This window comes from Arvicola amphibius, chromosome 5 (assembly GCF_903992535.2).
Source record: "Arvicola amphibius chromosome 5, mArvAmp1.2, whole genome shotgun sequence".
NCBI classification, from domain to species: Eukaryota; Metazoa; Chordata; class Mammalia; order Rodentia; family Cricetidae; genus Arvicola; species Arvicola amphibius.
In genome coordinates, this window is record NC_052051.1 from 23,500,471 (window position 1) to 23,522,722 (window position 22,252).

The following is a 22,252-nucleotide window of genomic DNA, read 5'->3' on the forward strand; positions in this document are numbered from 1 at the left end:
TTTTTAAGCAACAAAGAAGCTGGGGAGAGAAAATGTGAAGACATCTTTGCAAAAGTTCAAGCAAGCTACACCAGCCTTTAGGAAACACTTTTTATAATAAAAAATAATTATTGCTTATCACATGGTGTCAGAACACAGTCCAAGAGTGAAGTCATGGGGGGGGGGGGAATGATTCTGAATTCTTAAGAAAACTATAAGAAGTCCTCAAACTTCAGCTGCAGTATCTGCTGCAATTCTGTATTTATACATCTGCCTCCCTGTACTAAATTCTAAAGTCTAAAGAAGAGACTACTACATTAATCACTGCAATACTGGCCTCCAACTCTACTACCCTGAAACCAGCAGGTGTTTGCTAAAATTTATGCCAACAAATAAGTATAAGAATCCTACCAAAGCTGGGCGTGGTGGTACATGTCTTTAATCCCAGCACTCAGATAACTGTTAACTCAATAGTCTAGTCTACATAGTGAGTTTCAAGCCAGCCAGGACTACAAAGTGAGACCCTATCTTTTTATTTTAGAATCCTCCCCAAGTCCTGTTAAAATAAATGATTCCTCACAGTTTCTGACAGAGAAATTCCTTAATGTGAAATATACGGCTATAATTTCTAAGATGTACCCAAGCACTTCACTCTTCATTAGGACAGAGGGAGAGACAAGGCAGTGACAAGAGAAAACAAAATTGGAGCAAAAGTATAAATTGGGTTCATTATATTATTTTGAGCAAAGGAAAGGAGAGGTCGAGTATTCAGACCAGACTTCTGGATCTGGGCTTTCTGTGGTACGAAGGTGTACAAGGTCTTCACCAAGCAGATAATAGCAAAAGCCAGAAAACACCTATCTGTCAGCAATCAACAAAGAGAGGGAGACCCGGTCCTCCTTCTCTATATTACCCAGTGATCTTCAGTTTGACCAACTATACTACGTGGTGTCCCATTATGCAGAAACAAATACAAAGCAATGTTTTAAAAAAAAAAAAAATTAAGTTCATCCATAAGACTGTAATGGTTTTTCAATTAATAACTATTTCTTAAACATTAATCACACATCAAGATCACACTAAGCAACTGTGAAATAATAGTAAACCTACAAATGACTACCCTTTTTTCCCATCGTAATGGACTATGACAATGGAAATAATAATCTCAATGTCACTACACCTATTTTGAACATAAGGTTAGTTTTTGGAGCTGGAGGCCTGGCTCAGTGGTTGAGAGTCTTGACTTCCCTTCCAGTGGACCGGAGTTCAATTCCCAGCTCCATACAGCAGCTCGCAATCGTCTGTAACTCCAGCTCTAGAGAACCCCCCAACCTCACACAGATATATGTGCAGGGAAACCAAAAGTAAATAAATTTTAAGAAGAAAAAAAAAAAAAAAAAACAGGCTTTGAAGAGTCTTTTCTTTAGAGAGTCAATCAATGTAAGGGAGATTTTTGTTTGTTTTGGTTTTGAGACAGGGCTTCTCTGTGTTACCTTGGCTGCTCTGAAACTTGCTCTGTAGACCAAGCTGTCCTGGAATTTTCAAAGATCCGCCACCTGCCTCTGCCTCCTAAATTCTGGGATTAAAGGTGTGCACTACCACCAACCAGCTAAGGAAGTATTTTTTATTAACTAGACCCAACCTAAAAGGATTAGAAAACCATAAAGACAGTCCCTACCAATTGCCAAAACAACTCCCAGGAACTGGATAAAACTTCTAAAGCATAGATGGGCATAATGTGTAGACAGATGCAGGTGGATCTCTATGAGTTTGAGACAGTCTAGTAGCCTAGTCTATACACTGAGTTCCAGGACAGCCAGAGCTACACAGTAAAAACCTGGTGGGTAGGGGGCAGACAGGACCCCAAAATCACATTCCCATTCTATAAACTTCATGATAGAGATGATGACAAAGGAGCAGAAAACTGGTAGATTCTCTTCAAAGTAGTGGTGTTTTAATTACTGATGCCAGAGTGGTCTGCATTGGGAACTGAATGGTGGAACCCCAAGATCCCTGAAATGCAATCTAAAATTACAGGAAGAACTGAATTTGCCCAAGGTTCTTACCCCTTAGCTTAGTAGGTTAGAGAAAGAAGCAAGACAGTGATGGGAGAAGCAGCCTTGTGGGTGAGATGCACCATTGCAGACACTAAGCTAATTACCTGATGAGGACTCTGGTCCTTCAACTGTTTGGAAACATTTGGTGGCCATTAAATCTGTTGTTTATGTATTTTCCTGCCCACTGGAATAAACAAATCAAAACAGAAAGCTTGATGCTCAAACAATGTGCTCTGATTAGTGGCTGCAGAAATGCCTGTAATTTCAGGATCTGCTGGTTAGAAAAGGATGATGTAATACAAATAAATAATGTTGTGGTCCAGAGGGAGTTGCCCCTCTCCCAGCCTTATATAGTGGTTCTGAAAGCTCAATTGCAAACCTTACTCACCTGATCTTAAACCTAGGAATAATAACAGGTATAGAGGAAGAAGAACCCCAGTTCAAAGGCACAAAAATGTTTTCAACAAAATCACAAAAGAAAACTTTCCCAAACTAAGGAAAGAAATGCTCTTTTCTTTCGATTTTAAAAACTTAGAACATTCTTGCAGGCATTCCAAGTAATGCGTCCCTTAATACTTACTAAAATTTGACAGGATTTTCGATAATCAAGAAACATCAGTTTCTCTCAGTACTGATTATTCTTGGGGCTGTTTAGCAGTAATACTAAGCACTAATCTAATTCTTAAGAAGTTGGAAATGAAAAGAGAGTGGGTGGAAGCCTGGGTGAAGGCCTATAGCCAGAGTGATCTAAATAAAGTAGTTGTCATGACGGCTTTGTGACCAGACTCGTTAACCTCATCTTGAGACATGCCTGGGAAATAGGTTCAAAGGGTCCTTGAGACAGCAGATCCCAGGAGCCCTTACACTGAGGTCAGTATAAGATAACTATATGGGACTAGGAGAAGGATGGGTGGGAGTGGGAAGCTAGAGATGGAAAACAGACTGAGTTAGCTAATTTTGCTTTATTCTGAGATAGAGAATAGCTTGGGAGGAGCCTAGTTTAAAACATCAAAAATAAAAAAAGCAAGTAACTGGGTATAGAGCTCTCAATGTATCTTATAGCCCTGTCTGAGATCATACCCTCATGATCCAAACTGCTGAGATGGCCATCTGTTCTCCATGCTTTTAACAACTAAAGCCGAGAACTACAGCAAAGTGTTCTTTAATCTAGGCCCTGGCTGGGAACAGTGAAGAAAACAATGTCTAGGTTCTTAATGAAGGAACGATACCTAATCTCTGGACTGAGACACAAGGCCCTGCAACCTTAACATCCCTATATACATCTCTCGTGAACAAATTCCTCATCAGTAGTAGTCATTCCTTTTCCTCTTGTCTGTTATTCTTTCTGTGAAATGTGCTCATGTAGGTGTGAATGAATGTATGTATGCAAGTGGTTGATGAGGATGGCAACCGGAAGTCAATCTCAAGATGTCTTTCTTCAGTAGCTACCCTCCTTGTTTGCCTTTTTCAAACAGGGCATCTCACTGGCCTGGAGCTCACCAAGTTGGCCAATGAACCACAGGACCTGCCCATCTCTACTTCCCTAGCATTGGGATTATAAGGGCATGCCACCACACTCAGCTTTTGTTTGTTTGTTTGTTTGTTTACTTACTATGTCTTTTTGAGACAGTCTCACTATATAGCCTTGACTGACCTGGAGCTGTTATGTAGACCTGGCTGGCCTTGACTCTGCCTATCTCTGCCTATCTCTGCCCACAATTAAAGGCATATGCCAACAGGCCCAACAAGTACTTTTTTGTTTGTTTGGGAAGCGGGTGTTTGTTATTCAATACAGGGCTTTTCTGTGTAGCCTTAGCTGTCCTGGAACTTGCTCTATAAGACCAGACTGGCCTCAACCAGCAAGATTTAACGTTGGCTTGGGGAACTGAACTTGGGGTCATTATGCTTCCATGGCAAGCACTTTACCAACAGAATTATTTCCTTAGTCCACGAGGTGGTCTTTCTAATCTCTAATATGGGAAAGGGACTTGACTCCCATCTTCTACCCTCACCTAACCCCATGCTTATTTTATCACAGAATCTTAGCACACTAAATGGGTACTATATTTTAAGAACTGAAGAGATGGTTCAGTGGTTAAAGGCATTGGTTGTTTTTCCAGAAGACAAGGGTCCAATTCCTAGCGCCCACATGGCAGCTCCCAACTGTCTATAATTCCAGTCCCAGGAATTCAATGCCCTTTTCTGGTCTCCTCAAGCACCATGAAGACAAAATGCCCATACACATAAAAATTAAATAAATGTTTTATAACTGAATGAATAGCATTCTGACTCTAAAAATTCAAAATGGGTTCAAGGGAAATATTCTTGGCTCAAAGTCAGACTATGTGAATGTAATTTCACCATTAAAGTGCCTGGTGATCTTAAGAGCAAACTCCAGCCATTCTTTGGACCATCTGTAAATGACTTATCACTTATGATCTCAGAAGGTCCTTTCAATGCTGAAAATATGTAAGACTTAGACTCATGAAATCCCAGGGATGATGTGTTTCTCAAACTATCTGTATATTCCATAGAATATATAGGAGGCACAACCAACACCTGCAGCCCCAAGACTACCAAATAGAACTCAGCTGTCAGCAGCATCACAGACTGTCAGTTTACTTAATTCCTTCTGATGAACTGCCAAAAATAAACTGAAGGTGAGCAGCAGAGCATTTTAATGAGTCCAGGGCATAATGAATCTTTTCCTCCCGTGTCAATTAATATTTCAAAGCTAGGATCTCCAAGGACCAATTTATTGGGAACAGAGAGAAAGCCTTTTGTTCATCGGCTGCTGCTTCCTGAGCCACCTGCCCTGCCCTTGGTATCTGCCAGGTAACAGTCCTGCTTGTTCAAGTATGACGAATGGTGTGATAGAACCTGACCTGAGGGGCTTTTTTTTTTTTTTTTTTTTTTTTTCCCAAGACCTCTGGGGCATAAAACTGAGAAAGAAAATGAGATCCAGCATTTCTTAGGATAATGGTGGTTAGAGAAGAACTGACTTTACTGCCATCTCCTAGTCTTCAAAGAGCTAATAGAAATAAGCAGGTCAGTTTGCCTTGGCTTTTACTCAAGCAAGTTTTGTAGATTATGCTATTTACTCAAATATTTTGAACTCTCATACTAATCTGTTAGTTCATCTGTCACAATGATAAATCACCTGAAAGTCAACTAAGGGACAAAGATTTATTTTGGTCTATGGTTTCAGTCCATGGCTAACTAGCTCCATTGCTACAGGCCTGTGACAAATGAGGCTGCTCACCTTGTGGCAGCTAGGAAACAGAACAAAGACAGAGGGACCAGATTTATCCTTCAAAATCATGTCTTCAGTGACCTACATCTTCCAATCAGGCCTACTTCCTAAAAGGCCATTTAGTATGAACCTATCAGTAGATTTAATCCATTATGAAGTCATTACCTTTGTGGTCTAAGCACCTCAAAGTGCCATCAGCTAGAGAACCAAACTGTCAAGTCACTGGGGAGGCATGGAGTGACCCACAATCACACATTCATATCTAAAAACTTCAACAATCTCAAAGGCAGTTATCAACAGTAGTATTATTACTAGACATAAAAAACAAATGCTCTTAAGAGGAAAAGAACTAACCTAGGAACACAACTAGTAAACTAGTAGGAAGGAATCAAGACTCTTATCAGTATAATTCTGAAGACAAGGTTCTTCCTATCAAACTACAATAACCTTGTTTAGACCCCTGAGATGATGTCCAAAACAGCAGAGGTGGCCTCCAAGCAGCCTCAGCAACATTTGAACACTTGTTAATTCACTATCTTTTACACAAGTAAAGGGAAAGTGTGCACCTATGTTGTGGAATATTCCTTTACACTGTGTGAAGAAGATATTTCACTGTGATTGGTTTAATAAAAAGCTAAATGGCCAATAGCTAGGCAAGATTTTGGGGGCAGAGAGAATGTTGGGAGAATGAAAGGCAGAGTCACAAGGAGTTGCCAGTCAGACACAGAGAAAGCAGGAAAGCAGTTCCTGATCCGACAACGATGTTGAGATAGGAAAACTACTTTAAAAAAAGGATGGAGACCAGCAAAAGTAGGAAGGAAACAAAAAAAGAGTGAATAATATGCCCAAATATGTAATTATAGACATATATAAAAAGTCATAAAATTCAATGTTATATAAAACATGTTATATATAGTATATGCTAATCAAGACATTTTTTAAAGTTAACTGTTGAATTAACTACAGATTCACATGCTTAAAGCACTGAGTATACAAAAACCCCCCTCTACTATTAGCTGGTAATTAACTAGGGAAAAGGGAGAGGCTATCCTAGAAGGAACATTTGAGAAGTATTCCTAGGGCCTCAAATCCAGATATAGTCAACTTCAAAAATCTCAATTTTCTTCCACATTGCTTCTGTGGAAGTCAAGAATGGAGCCATGCTTCAAACAATTCTGCACACTGGCTAGAGTAGAGATCAAGCTGCTGGTTTAAGTGTGGGAGTAGCATGAATAAGAGTGGAAAACTAGCACCTTACTATCTTTGCACCACGTGGTAGGTCTAAGACAATGGCTAAAATAGTATATTCCCATGACAAAGACAAAAAAAAAGCTAACGTAAGAAAATTTGGCAAAAAAAAAAAACCACAAACCCTACTTGCTCTTTCCAACCACGTGGGTTGACAGCTAAAGATTAAAGGGAGGCCATATGTAGAGAATTATGAGTCAGAGGCTATGGCAGAAGAAAAGCTGGGAAAGAAAATCAAGTTATTTCTCCAACGTCAGAAGTGACTCAATGACTAACGCACTTCTTGAGGAAGGAAGAGGATCAGAGTTCAGATCCACAGAACCCATGTAAATGCTAGTTACACATGGTCCCCAACCCCCAGGCCCCCCCCCAAAAAAATAATTCCAGGTTATATTTTCAAGAAGGTATTAACTAATTTTGGACCTAATTTGGAAATCATGATTCTGCTGGTTTCCACACTGAGTTAAACAAAGCTTGACACGCTTCCAGAAAAAGTTGGTTAACTTAGGAGACTATAAGACATTAGGGAAATTCAGACCCTAGTATTTGCCTCCCCTTCTAACCTGTCCCCCAACCTTCTGTTTACTTTGGCTCCCCTTCAAACTTTTTTCCTTATCTTTAAGATCCATTCCTTCTGCATATCACCCTATGTAACACCTCTGCTTCTTCATATGAACAGAAAAGCAAACATGACCAAAAAGAAAATGTGGATGTTGGTTCCAGCAGACTGGGATTGCCTTTCAAGAAAAAGAAGTGGTACAGCAGGGACTGAAGAGATGGCTCAATGGTTAAGGGAACTGACTGTTCTTTCAGAGAACCCGGGTTCAATTCCCAGCACCTACATGGAGACTCACAATGATCTGTAACTCCAGTTCTAGGGCACCCGATACCCTCAAACAGACATACATGTGGGCAAAACACCAATGCACTTAAGATAAATCTTTTGTGTGGTAGCACAAGAGAGAAAGAAGCTGCCTACTGTGCTTAAAAATAAAGACTTGGCAAGTGAGATAGCTCCAGGTAAAGGCACTTGCTCTGCCAGCCTGCCAATCTGTTCAATCTCTGGAACCCACAAAAAGATTGAAGGAGAAAAAAAATCAATTCCATGAAGCTGTCCCCTGATCTCAACATGTACGATGGCATACACCATACACATATACCATGCACATACACATACATATAAATTTTAGAATTTGACATGCTTGTTATATTATGTATTAAATTACACACAGGCAAAACACATATATCCACAGGCCTGCCTCCTTCACAGGAACAAGATGTCAGAAGACAAGAGAATCCTAAGACCCAGCCCAAGTTAAGGAAAGGAGGTCGATTAAGATTAAGTGTGGCACCTAGACAACAACACAGTAACATAAAGCCATATGTAGTTCAAATGGCCTGGGGTGAGAGTTATTGCATCTGTCACTTATATACAGTGTAACTTTAGACTCATTTTTAAATTCTTTACTGGGTTTAGATTTCACAATTATAAAATGCGAATGCTAGTTGAGGTCTCTGTTATTTTTAAAATGGTGCCCTGGAACTTAGATAGTTTAAGACCTTAGGGATAATCTTTTGGAAAGTGGGAAAATAAGCCACTAGACTAACTGTAAAGTTACAATAAAGAAAGCAGCTATGCTGGGCGTTAAACTTCTATAAAAAGCTCTTCTGTAAAAGCTGCAATTGTCTGTTAAGGACCCTTGACTCTAATATCCTAAAATTCCATGATTTTATGACAAATGGTAGTGAGAAATAAAAATGAAGAAACAAAATATATCCACCCTTTCAGCCCTATTCCTAAAAGTATACCATTACAAAGGGGCTCCATTAAGAAGTTGCTAACAGATGATATAAGAGTTCAAGGCCAGGCTCGGCTTCCTATTAAGCAAAATGCCAGCCTGGACATGAAACCTCATCCTTAATTTAAAAAAAGAAAGAAAAAAAAAAAGAGGAGGAGGAGGAGGAAGTATGGGGGCGGGGGAGATGAGGTGGGAGGATGGTGGCATACACCTATAATCCCAGCACTAGGGAAGCAGAGGCAGGCAGATCTCTGTGATTCGAGGCCAGCCTGGTTCACAGAATGAGTTCCAGATCAGTCAGGACTGTTACACAGAGAAACCCCGTCTCGGAAACTCCTAGCCACGCATGGTGAGGCACGCCTTTAATCCCAGCACTTGGGAGGCAGAGGCAAGCAGATATCTATGAGTTTGAAGCCAGTTTGGTCTATAAAGTAAGCTCCAGGACAGCCAAAGCTACACAGAGACACTGTCTCGGAACAAACAAAAAAGTGGTTACCTCCTTCCCCCTATATTTTCTTTGCCCTTTTCTTTTAAAACCAGCCAATTTCCACAGTCTGTGAGGTTGACTCTCAGGCAATGGGGAAAAGACACAGTCCCTATGTTAAAATAAAAACCAAGTACACTTCCTGTCTCTGTGAACTTGCTTCTCAGTTTTGTGAACAATACATCCTCTTGATCAAGAGTAAAATCTTCCCGGGCGGTGGTGGCGCACGCCTTTAATCCCAGCACTCGGGAGGCAGAGGCAGGCGGATCTCTGTGAGTTCGAGGCCAGCCTGGTCTACAAGTGCTAGGTCCAGGACAGGCTCTAAAAAAGCTGCAGAGAAACCCTGTCTTGAAAAACCAAAAAAAAAAAAAAAAAAAGTAAAATCTTGCCTTGCTCATAGGTGTTGCAAGGACGTTGCTTGTTAGCAAGGAGGTCGCTTGTAAGTTCCTGGCTGACCGGCTGGCCGAAATAATCAAACAGAAACTGTATTAATTAAATCACTGCTTGGCCCATTAGCTCTAGCTTCTTATTGGCTAAATCTCATATATTAATTTAACTGATTTCTATTAATCTGTATATAACCATGAGGTCGTGGCCTACCAGCAAAGTTTCAACATGCCTATCTCTGGCAGCGGCTCCATGGCGGGTCTCTGACTCAGCCCTTCTTTCTCCCAGCATTCAGCTTAGTTCCCCCCCCCCCCCGCCCTAGCTAAGTTCTGCTCTGCTATGGGTCCAAAGCAGTTTCTTTATTCATTAATGGTAATCACAGCACACAGCACACATATATTTAAATTTTTTTAAGAGAGAAGGGGCAAACAATGTGATTCACATGACAGGTAAGGACAACTCAGGAACAAACCCCAGCCAGCAGATCAGAGTGCAGTGCAATGGGAATGGGCCGATTTAGGGAATCTATTTAGCAATGCTATTCTAAAAGCATCTGGATCTTGTACAATCCAAAGTAAATCAAACAGAAGTGCTTATGGGGCACTTTTTTTTTTTCCTAAAAACAAGTTCAACCTATGCTATTGATATGCACCATAGGGGACCTGAGAAGGCTATTGATGGAGATGTAAGGAAAGCTGACACGCTTTTTGTTCCAATCTTTGCAACTACATATATGTGGTTGCAATTGGTCTTAGCTCAGGAGAAGAAAACCCTGGAATGAGACAGAAGAGATCTGGAATCTGGTCTGAGCAAGTGACTTCACTGCTTAATCCTCACTTTTTCTTTCTTTTTCTCAGTATTATTTCTCTACATGTCTACTCTATTATCACCATCCCCTCTTTCAGAAAATAGTATGGTTCTAAAAGAGTAAGAAATTGTAGAAACTCTGAGTCTATCTTTCTATTCTGCTTCATTATCTGTTATACAAAAGGGCTGGATCAGAGAACCAAGGCATTTCCAGAGCTAATCAAACAAAACAAACAACAACAACAACAAAATAAACATAAAACTATTTTTGGTGCCTGAAACTGTTTTCAGTAAGATTTTAAGTATCCTAGGGCTAGACAAAGCCTTTTTTAAAAAAAAAGGTATACAGGTGTTTTACCTGCATGCAGTTTCTATGCTCCACTTGTGTGCCTAGTACAGATTGCGGACAAAGAGGCCTGAGACCTCTGAAAAGCAGGGGTCATCTCTCCAGCCCCTAAAACTCAACTCCGGAAAAGCCTTCTCGTGGAGCTAGAAAGATTTTTTTCCATGGTAAACAGTGCTTGCTGTTCTTGCAGAGGACCTGGGTTTAGATCCCAGCACCCACATCATGCAGCTCAAATTACCAACACCAGTTCCCACCTGGCATACACATAAATGCAAACAAAGAAAAGCCTTCTCACAAATAAAATCTTCTCAACTGAGGAAAAACTAGAACACAAATACAGCTTAAGAACAAGATAGTGGGTTCTCTAAAGCTTTCTGCCTTTGTTCATCCTTTTATAGCTAAGGAAACTGAAATTCAGGAATGAATTGCTTTCCAAAGGTTGGGCAGACTAAAGTTCAGAACCTAAACTGCCACATTCCCCTTTCTAAATCTAATGATTTAACACATGGTTTGAGAACTTATTTCAGTCACTGACAGATGAATACTACTCTACATCCCAAGGTTCTTCCCTTTCCTCTCTCTCTCTGCTCTCCTTCACTGCTCTTTCTCTATCTTTAAAAGAGAAAGATGTCTGTTGATTTAAGGTTGCATCTTGCTGAAAGAAAATGTGGCAGAGCAGAGCAGTTTACATCCTGGCAGACAAGAAGCAGAGAATAAGTGACTAAGGGAGCCTGGGATACACAGTCCAAAGACACCTCAGTAGGCCACCTCCTCCAGTTAGCCAGGGGGGTTATTTCCATCATCCATCAGCATCATAATAACCACAATTCAACCTAACTGCAGATAAGGAAAACTACAGGTCAGTGAAGTCAGTCACACAGGAGATAAAGTCAGCACAAAGACTAAATATTAGTATAAATTTGACTCCTTTAAAATCACATAGTTTCAGGTTTTTGAAAAATATATTCAACAATGTGAAAGAAACACTATCAGACCCCCAACAGTTATATCCAAAGCTACACAGAGAAACCCTGTCTCGAAAAACTAACAAACAAAACACACACACACAAAAACTATAAAGTAGGATTTATTTTAGGGATACAAGGTTGATTTAGCATCTGAAAAAAAAAAATCAATAATACCATGCTGATTTTATTTAAAAAGAATATAAGAAAATACTACAAATAATTTTAAGTGAACAAATCAGACAACCTATAAATAAGTATCTAGAAATTAAAAAGCATTAAGTGACTAAAAAAGGAAATAGAAAATGTAAGCATAACTATATGAAAAACTAAAACATTTTTTTTTTTTTTTGGTTTTTTCGAGACAGGGTTTCTCTGTAGCTTTAGAGCCTGTCCTGGAGCTAGCTCTTGTAGACCAGGCTGGTCTCGAACTCACAGAGATCCGCCTGCCTCTGCCTCCCGAGTGCTGGGATTAAAGGCGTGCGCCACCACCGCCCGGCTCTGAAACATTTTTATAATGAATTAGTAATTTAAAAATATTTTAGGAAAATTTCATGTCCACATGGCTTCAGTGGTAAATTCTATCAAACTTCTAAAGAAATAATACTAATTCTTTATTATAGACTATAATTCAGACTATAGAAAAGAATATGATTCTACTTTCATTTAGCCTTTGAGGCCACTATTACTAATACCTATGCAAAACAAAGACATCATAAAAATACTACAATCAAATTTAATATCTGGCACACACCTTTAATCCCAGCACTCAGGAGGCAGTCAGGTGGATCTTTATGAGTTTGAGGCTAGCCTGGTCTACAGAGTGAGTTCCAAAACAGACTCCAAAGCTACACAGAGAAACCATCTCAAAAAAGCAAAAGCATAAAAATAAAAATTATACATTACTACAAAGTGGGATTTATTCTAGGATACAAGGTTGGTTTAGCATCTGAAAATCAATAAAATACCATGCTGACAGAATAAAGGGTAAAAAATCACATTAGCAACAAAATCTAACCAGTCATAATTAAACCTCAATAAACTTGGGAGTACAAGGGACTTTTCTTAGCTTAATAAGTCACTCACAAACAGAGTAACTGAATAATGAATGCATTGTAAAATAAATGGACAAGGTAAGGCTCCCATCAGTTCTTTCCAACACCATACTACAGAGTGAGAGGTACAACTGGCGTCGTCAGCCAGAACTAATCTCGACATTCCTCTACCTATTTTACTCAAAAGCCTTACATAACTTCCCTATGTATTCTTTAAGACAACTTCTCCATAGTCTAATGTCTCTTGCTTGCTTTCTAGACACTAAGGCCGACTTTGGTTTCTTCAAACATAACCGAGCTTCTGTTTCAGGACTTGTGACCTTGCTTCTGCAGCATCCTTATTTTCTCAGACAGTCCTTCTTAATCTGTAGTTCTCCTTATTCCCTTCACCTACATTATTTTTCTTTACATTTATTCATTCTTCTGCTTTCTTCCACTAGAAAATATACTATGAAATCAAACTATTTTATTTACTGCTAGATCTCAAAACCTAAAGCCATGCAAAGTACATAGAAAATACCAATAAGTACTAAATAAATGAATGTCTTCAAAACAGAAAATTCATATAGTAGGATAAATAAAAAAAAAAAAAAGAAGAGCTATTGATCCAAAAGGCTGAAAAAGACAACAGTTTAGAAACTCAAATCCACGTATGACAGAAAAGGTTGGGTCTCTGCAGCCAGATTCCATTACATTCTAAGATTAGCTCTTCCAATCAATGCCTACATGCCTTCTCTAAGTCTCAGTAATTTATAAAACAAGAGTATCACCACATATCTCCCAAGCTGCTATGAAAATGAAATAAATTTATGTATAAATTAACTCGATTCAGGAAATAACCAAGCCAGCTTAAAGATAAACAATTATATTTGACTTAGGCTGTTTTGCTTGTCCCTTCTGTCTACTTAGGAGGTATAGAGAAATATAATGTCCATATGGTTCTCTTGAATTTAGTGCTGGCAAGTTCCAGTTTTTCTTTCTATCCTGAATCTTCAGGTTTTTACTAACACCTTTCTGTCTCGGTGGTTTAAAGTTACACAGATTGTGATCTTTCCATGGCTTGTGTGCCAAGCTTATAACTTACTGCCCTATGAAAACATTTCATTATTACTTAAAAATGTGAATGGTTCCTTGTAGGTAAGTGTGCAGTATACAAGTTTATTTATCTAGCAGTCATTGACCAGGGGGAAAAACCGAGACAGTGGAATGACCATATCTCCAGTATGGTATGCACCTTCAATAAAAGTATCCTCTGTTTCACTAACAGTGGGAGTGGGAGTAGGCTGAGACAACAGGAAACAATGTACACAACTGGTTAGTGCTAAAATGGATTCTTAAAAAGAGCTGCTTTGAGGTTACACCACAACAGAGGCCTTGCAGCTTGGGCACCTGAGTACATTTAAACCTAACTCTGCAAAGCATGTGGTGCCGACTACGACTGACAGTGTTGCGTGGTTCTGTCACCTGTGCCCTGGAATCTAGTTCTTGATGACAAAATTGCTCTGGGTAGGTCCTGCAGGAGAAGAGGGAAATAAAGATAGGGAAAGACTTATAGCAGAAATTCCCTAAGGAAAACCCTCCCTTTTGACTTTGGGGATTAGGGTAGCAAACAGGTCTCATTTTTATGTTTCATTCATGCTACTTAACAATTTGCAAAATTTTTCTGACTTAGATTTCTCATTTGATTCTCTACATTATCACTGAATGGTTGTACACACATATGGCAACATATGGCAGGGAGTTGGGGATTTAGCTTGATAGTAGAATGCTTGCCAAGCAAGTGCAATATCCTGGGTTCAGCCCTCAACACACACACACACAAATGCAGCAGAAAAACAGGAAGTTACAATTTTATAAATTGGGGGATTAAGACTGCCCAAAGACACATGTTGAGAGATAAGATTAAAGATTAAAAACTCAGGTATCTCAGGGCAGTGGGGGAGCATGCCTTTAATCCCCAGGATTTGGGAGTCAGAGGCAGGCAGATCTCTTGTGTTTGAAGCCAGCCTGGTCTACAAAACTTGTTCCAGGACAGTCAGGGCTGTTACACAGAAAGACCCTGTCTCCCAACATCAACCCATCTGTCTAGGTCCCTAACTCCTGTCAGTGCATCTTCTTCTGAGATCCCTTTAGTTCTAGGTATTTTCTTCTTCCAATCACAGTAAGCAGCCTGCTTAAGGTCCTACACACTTTGATCCCCTCATTGATCACATTGCTGGTCACAAGGAACCTGAATTCTTCCCTGTCCTGCTGGGTTTCCTTAAATAATTTTAATTTCTAAAAAGGGCTGTCTCTTTAAAATTTCTTTAAAAAGAAAAAAAGAAACTGCAGAATTCCAGGAAAACTAGCAAGCAGCTCATGAAAAAGTGTGTCCCATCATAATCAGCTTTATAGGTTTCTAGATTATTTGTACTTCCTGAGCCTCAATTTCTTCATCTATAAAATGGAGTTGTCTAGATAAAGGGAGCAAGCACAATAAATTCTCAATGTGATTTCCCTTCCTATCTGAGCTGCCCAATGTCCACTTTACACAGCTCTACTGGATCAATTCATCCTTACCCACCCATAATCACATTCTGCAGGACAGAGACTTCCTGATGCTAACCTGGGGCTTGGTAGATCAAAGAGACTTAAGTCAAGAAGATTCCCCACACACACCAATGGTTGTTAGAATACATCAAAAGAGTTCATGAGAAGATAGCTATTGGTTCTAGGTCCTGAGATTTACCCTCCCCCACAGCACTGGCAAAAGCAAGGAGGAGGAAGCCTTTTTTTTTTTCCCCTGGCAAATGACCCCAAACATTCTTATGGCAACTCCAAGAAATCCTCAATCCTCCTCAATCCTCCTCCCAGGCCAGCAGGCCACCTAGGCTCATATCCAATCTCTAGAATAATCCAACACCTAGTAAAAAAGTTAATTGTAAGTTATCAGTACAAAAGTTGAAAGGAAGCCGGGCGGTGGTGGCGCACACCTTTAATCCCAGCACTCGGGAGGCAGAGACAGGCGAATCTCTGATTTCGAGGCCAGCCTGGTCTACAAGAGCTAGTTCCAGGACAGACTCTAGAAACTACAGGGAAACCCTGTCTCAAAAAAAAAAGTTGAAAGGAATCCCCAAACTAGTTACCCTATGTCTGCCCAAGGTTGCCCCAATCTGCCCAAATATCCTCACTTACCTGTACCAAGAATGAGTTTAGCAAGCTATTTTGTCCTTAGGGTTACAGGGTCAGCAGCAACTGTCTCTAGAACCAGGGCTCACCTGTAACAGAGAAAAGAGGTCTGTCAGGGTCTTATCCCTTACACATGTTGAATCTTGATTTCTATCATTTCAGAACATGTTGAGTGCTACAAAGAAAATTTAAACACTGTCATGAAGGGGGGTGAGGGGAAAGAATAGAACCTACTTCAGATAAAATGGCCAGGAAAAACCTTTCAAAGGATGCCATGAAAGCAGAGTGGGAAAACCCAAGGACTTTACTTTTTAAAAGAACAGCAATAATGGTCTATTACATAAATCTTACTTATTTTTTTGAGTTCAGGCTGGGCTTCAATTCACTATGTAACCAACTCCTAGTCCTCCTGCCTCCACTTCCCAATCCTGGTTAGGCATAGACAGGCACCACACCAAACCCTGGACTCTAGTGCTGTTGGTCTACTGTTTTTGGCTTTTTGGTGTTTGTTTTTTGTTTCTGGAGTTTCTCTGTGTAACAGTCCTGGCTGTCCTGGAACCCTTTGTAGACAACCAGGCTGGCTTTGAACTCACAAAGATCCACCTGCTTCTGCCTCCTGAATGCTGGGATTAAAGAAAGAAGCCTATGCCTGGTCAGCTATCAGCCCATTGTTACACAGAGTTCACAAAGACACATTACTTTTCTGTAACCACTTTCTTACTTTTCTGTGACAAATACCTGACAAAAAGTCACTTAAGGGAAGGCTCAGTAGTTAAAAGCACTTGCTGCTCTTGCAGAGGACCAGTGTTTAGTTCCAGGCACCCACAAGGCAGTTTACAACCACCCATAACTTCAGTTCCAGGTGATCCAATGCCCTCTTCTGGCCTCTGCAGGCCACCAGGCACATACGTGGTACAATACATACATGCAGACAAAGACATATAAAATAAAAATAAATCTGCTTTTTAAAAGCCAGTTATGGGAAGAAGAGTCTATTTTGGCTTTAAGATGGAATACAGGGAGCTGAAGAGATGGCTCAGAGGTTAAGAGCACTTGCTCTTGCAGAGGACCAAGGTCCAATTCCTAACACCCACATGGTGACACACAATCATCCATACCTCCAGTCTAAAACCCAGCAGGAACCTGGCACACATAAGATACAAAGACATATATGTAAGCAAAACATTCTCACACATAAAATATTTTTTTAAAAAAGGCAGATAGACAGATAGATAGGCTGAGAGACAGACAAAGGGATACAGAACAGGCAAAACAGTTTAGTAGATAAAGGCACTTTATGGAACCTGACCACCTGAGTTTCATCCACAGGAACCAAAAGGCGGAAGAGGAAAGCTGACTTACCGAGAGGCTTGTCCTCTGACCTATATGCACACTCACACATACACAATTAAATTAATAAATCAACATTAGAAAGAAATAAGGAGAGTTCACCATGGAGAGAGAAGGGGGCATAACAGCATACCCTGTCAGGAAGCAGAGGACAGGAAAGGGGGCTAGGCTATATAACCTCAAGCTCTCCCACAGTAACCTGCTTCCTCTAGGGAGGCTCCAGTTACAAAAGTTTCTACACCCTTCCAAAACAGCATCACCAGTTTGGTCAAATACATGAACTTACAAGGGACATTTCACTTGCAAACCACAACACAACTGGACCACATTTCTTTTCAAACCATTTACTTATTTATGTGGGGGTGGCAGTATCTTGCACATGAGTATGCTATGGTGCATGTGTGGGGGTTGGAAGACAACTTGCAGGAGTCAGTTCTCTCCTCTTAGCATGTGGGCCCCAGGTATTAAACTCAGGTTGTCATAGTTGACAGCAAGTTCCCTTAGCAACTGAGTCATTTTACTGTCCCCCCACCAATTAAAGACTGATTTTATTTGGGGGCTAGAGAGGTGGCTGAGTGCTTAAGAGTATTTACTTGCTGTTTTTCCAAAGGGACCCATTTGTTTCCTAAAACCTGTATCAGACATAAACACTTGTCAAATGCAGCTCCAAGGCCCTCTTCTGACCTCTGTGGATATCCACACACACATATGGCATTCACTCACACAAACATATACACACAAATAAAAATAAGAAAAATAAATCTTAACACACAAAAAACAAAAATCATAAAGTATTATGATTTATTTTTCTTACTTTTATTTATGTGTTTTATGTGAATGTCAAATGTGTGCAGGTACCCACAGAAGCCAGAAAACATCAAAACCACTAAACCAACAGTTACAGGTAATTGTAAATCACTGGATGTGGGTGCTAGGGGCCTTTGTGCTACTCTGAAAGAACAGCAAGTATTCTCAGTCACTTAATCACTAAGCTATTTCTTCAGCCCCTGAAGACTATATTCTAAAGGTTTAGATTATTAACAAGTAGGCCAGTCCTGAATTATCTGATCAAAGCACCTTATACAGTAATATGGAGAACTTTCTGAAAATTAGCATTTACTGTGTCTTGGATGTGTATGCTACCCACTTCTGGGAACCACATTACTATAACCTATTTAACTGCAAGTTAAGACTGAAGAGAATCACTCCTCCCTTAGGCCATGCTATTTATTTTAGAGCATTCCATCTAAAAATAGGGAACAGATTCTACAAAAGAATAAGGAAACAGGAATATATAAGTAGAGACTAAGGGAAAATAAGTTATAAAGTAATATAAAATTATGGAAACACTAGAGCTTGGACAGCAAAGGTAGGATAATCAAGCAAAAGCCCAGGGAGGGAGAACGGGAATACTTCAAGGGGCAGAAGGCTATAAACTTGACAGAAACAATCATTTCTATATTTGTAAACAAATATTTAAATTAAAATGTCTTTACAGATCCCTTGGTTGTTTATAATAAATGATTTCCAAAGTCTAAAGAAAGGCTACTTGAAAGAAGGTACTGAAGCTATCTTCCTGAGGAAAGGGGAAGAAGGAGTAACCAGAGCGGGAGAGAACAGCTCCAAGCTCTCTCCAGCAATGCTCACCAGCAGAGGGCCTCCTCCAATCTACTTCTGCTATAATCAGTACTTCTGAGCTCACAACTGCCCACATGCAGGGAATGAAAGATTAAAACAGAGCAAACAGTCATTGTCCATAGACAAGCTGGCATATGGATTTGCTAGTTCTAGTCCAGCTGCCCCAACCTCCCACTTTCAAAGCTGCCCTCAACTCTTTTTTTCTGTGAGTCCTGATTTTCTTAGCCTTGCAGTTCTTATAAGACTCCTCCCATTCACAAAGACACCTAACCTTGACTAGAATAATAAATCTAAATGCTGTATTGCTTCAAGAAGATCTCACAATATAAAAATTCAGTCAGGTAACAAAGTCATCCAGCAAAATCCTACCCTACTCCCTAATGAAGATGGGTGTCAGAATGCCTGGCAAAACCAGTAACAACATCAGATAATAAGAACATAATATATGCCACAAAGATTGAAATTCAATCCAGGTAGCCTCCAGTCTGCCTGGAGGAATGCCCTAAGAATACAACAGATGTGCAAATTCTTGCCTTTGCATATTCTGGGAACTAAGTAAGAACATTTTTCCTTTCTCAGCTGAAGCTGCCTCCAGTTTTCCCCTCCTCCTTCCCTAAGAACCAATCCTGCAGAAATTATCAAGGGAGGCACAAGTAATTACTGTTTTCTTTTCTCCATGCTAATGAGACAGTTGGATGGTTCCCCTCCCCCTCTAGAGCTAGAAGGAGAATCTCAGGCTTTATAATCAGAAACCAACACACCAAAGCTCATGCCAGACAGTCTTCTGTGCAACTGAGACTATACAGAAGATAGCTTTTCTATCTCTGATGAGAGCAGAACTGAAGGGCTGTACCACTTAACAAGTGAGGTCAGGTCATCAATGAACCTCCTTATTTCCAAACAGCATGCTTTCCCCATTATCCAGACTTTGTGATGTAGAACCAATGTGGGGTTCCCTCAATGTGGAAGCTGGAACTGTAGGTTTCAAAGTTCATGTCAATCTTGAACCAACAATAACAATGTTATGTAAGCTGGGCGGTGGTGGCGCACGCCTTTAATCCCAGTACTCGGGAGGCAGAGGCAGGCGGATCTCTGAGTTTGAGGCCAGCCTGGTCTACAAGAGCTAGTTCCAGGACAGGCTCTAGAAACTACAGGGAAACCCTGTCTCGAAAAAACAAACAAACAAACAAAACAAAACAACAACAAAAAAAACAATGTTATGTAGATGTGAACTCAACCCAAGAAGGCCTGGGGTAAAAGACCAGGATCTGAGACAATAATAATCTTATACTCCTCTACCAAATTAACACCAAAGGGGAAAAGGATAGTTGCACAAAACTTAAAAATAGAATGTGTAGATTTTAGTTGGGATTCAGGTCACTTATATGAAGGGAAGACTATCTTACAGGAAGGAACCCTAGGTATAGTAAGACCCTAAAGTGTCTATTCCAGGATCTCAGGCTGCTCGATTCCAGATGCAGAAACTGGGAGGGGGTATTTGCTTTTTGAGACTCATTTCTTGCCTCTCCCTAGCTACCATAGCTCTATCATTTCAGGTTGGGACTGAAAATTTTAAATTCAATTATCAAACTAATTATAATTTCTTCCCCTCCCCATAAGGGCTGGGTATCAACCTTTCCTCCCATTATCTTATACTAGGCTATCTGTAGAGCAAGATCTTACAGAGCTCTAGCAGCCATTCAGGACGGTCAGCTGACCATCAATCGGGCTTTACTACTAAAACAGGCTCAGGTCCATTTGAAAGCCCCTACCTTTGTCAACTGCCTTGAACTTAGATCCTTCCTAATAAGACAAAAGCACATCTCTGAACTCCAGGCCAGCCTTGCCCAAATGCCAGTCTCCAAAGGCTATTTATTTGCTACCATTTCCATTTCCATTACCATTTCCATTTCCATTCATTCTTTTTCCAAGCTCCTGTAAGAAAAGGTAGCAAAGTACAGTTGAAATAGCAAGAAAATAGATCTCACTGACCCCTGGCAGGAGCGCCCAAACTGGTGACAGTGCTTCCATCACTCCTGTTTTCTTGTCTCTCTCCTCTACCACTTCCCTACTCCCAATGACTCAATCAATGGAAAACACTGTCTACAGCAAATGATAAACTATAAAATGAAGTTCTGTGCGTGTGCATGTGTGTGTATGTGTGTGTACACAAGGAGGAGGAGGAATACATAATTTGCCCAGTTCTGTACCTGGTTGTTCTTCCTGTATCTCGGATTTTCAAGGCCAAGTGTCTACCTACGCTGAACTAAACTGCCCACTCTGGAAACATGTTTTGCTGAAACTCTTCGCAACAGCTGGATCTGACTCCCAGGGTTGGTTCCACTCCAAGTAACTGAGTTCTGCCAATTCCTAGACTATTGCTATTAAGAGCAGCTACAGACGGCCAGTTTTCAGTTAAAGGTAGTGAATCTTCAGCACACGAAAGTGCGTGCATACATAAACTCATACTCAACATTGAAGGAGAGGGGAACTTCAGAAAAAGATTAAAAAGAAAAAGGATGTGCTCTTTGACAGTGATTCCTTGAAGAGAAATCCCAAATCCCCAAAAGTGAACATCTGTACTGTAACTTAAAAGAACCAAAGATATCCACCATGATGGACTGTACCCTAAAACCATGAGCCTCTTCTTCCTGAAGTTACTTGTCAGCTACTAGCTGATTAAACTAACAGATTAAAAAAAAAAAATGGTGGGACCTGAGGCAAAGTCTCAGCAGTTAAGAGATCTTCCAGAGGACCAGAATTACAATTCTCAACACCCACAATGGGCAGCTCACAGTCACCTATATATAACCTCAACTCCAGGAGATTCAACACCCTCTTCTAGTCTCTGCAGATACCCACATGCATATGTGCATACACACATAATATATACACATAAGTAAAAATAAATAATCCTTTTAAAAAACCAAATGGAAATCATTGCTGCATTAAACCTGACCCACGTGGTTTGCAGGATTTGGAAGAGATTTGCAGGAGCTATACGAGAAAAGAACTGAAGACTAGAAAAGAACTGGAATGATATAAGCAGAGCTTAATGGGTCATTGTGGAAGGTTATACCAAAGGAGCTCCAAAGAGTGGAAAGAAAACAAGAGAAAGGCCTGGTCAAATGGCTCAGTAGGCAAGACATTTGCCACACAAGCCTGATAACTCAAGATTCAATCCCCAGAACCAATATAAAGGTGGAACTAGGAATCAACTCCACAAAGCTGCCTCTGACATCCACACTTGCACTAAAGACACTGTATGCCCCGCTCATTCTTCAGTATATATTTGTTTTAAAGAATTTATTTTGGCTCAAAGTTTCAGGGTAGACACTACAGCAAGAGCATGAGGCAACTGTGCACACTATAACCATAACTAGAGGTGGGGCTGAAACTAATACCGGTGCTTAGTTTACTTTTTCCTTCGTATTCAGTCTGGGACCCTCAGCCTGTAAAATGATGCTATCCACATGCTGTTGGTCTTTCCGAAAACACCTTCAAAAATATACCCAGAGGTATGTTCCCATGGCGATTCTAAATCCCAAACTGACAATGAAGATTAGCTACCTCTACAGGAATGGACTAGAAACCATTAGTGTTTCACTCTGGTAAAACATCTGGCTACATTTTGTCTATGTCCTAAAAAACATGAATATGGTGAATTTAAATAATAAACTAATGTGGTAGAAGAAATTTCATGACAGTATAACACT

The 22,252-nt window shown here is 40.2% G+C and overlaps 1 protein-coding gene across 2 annotated transcripts in view; it reads right to left on the reverse strand.

The window, feature by feature from the left end:
• The window catches only part of Raly (RALY heterogeneous nuclear ribonucleoprotein), a 73,556-nt gene that overhangs the window by 28,172 nt on the left and 23,132 nt on the right, over window positions 1-22,252 (reverse strand). For both annotated transcript variants that reach the window (XM_038331727.1, XM_038331728.1), the window contains exon 2: window positions 15,555-15,637. The gene's annotated coding sequence lies outside the window, so the exon portion shown is untranslated. The remainder of the gene's footprint in view (window positions 1-15,554; window positions 15,638-22,252) is intronic.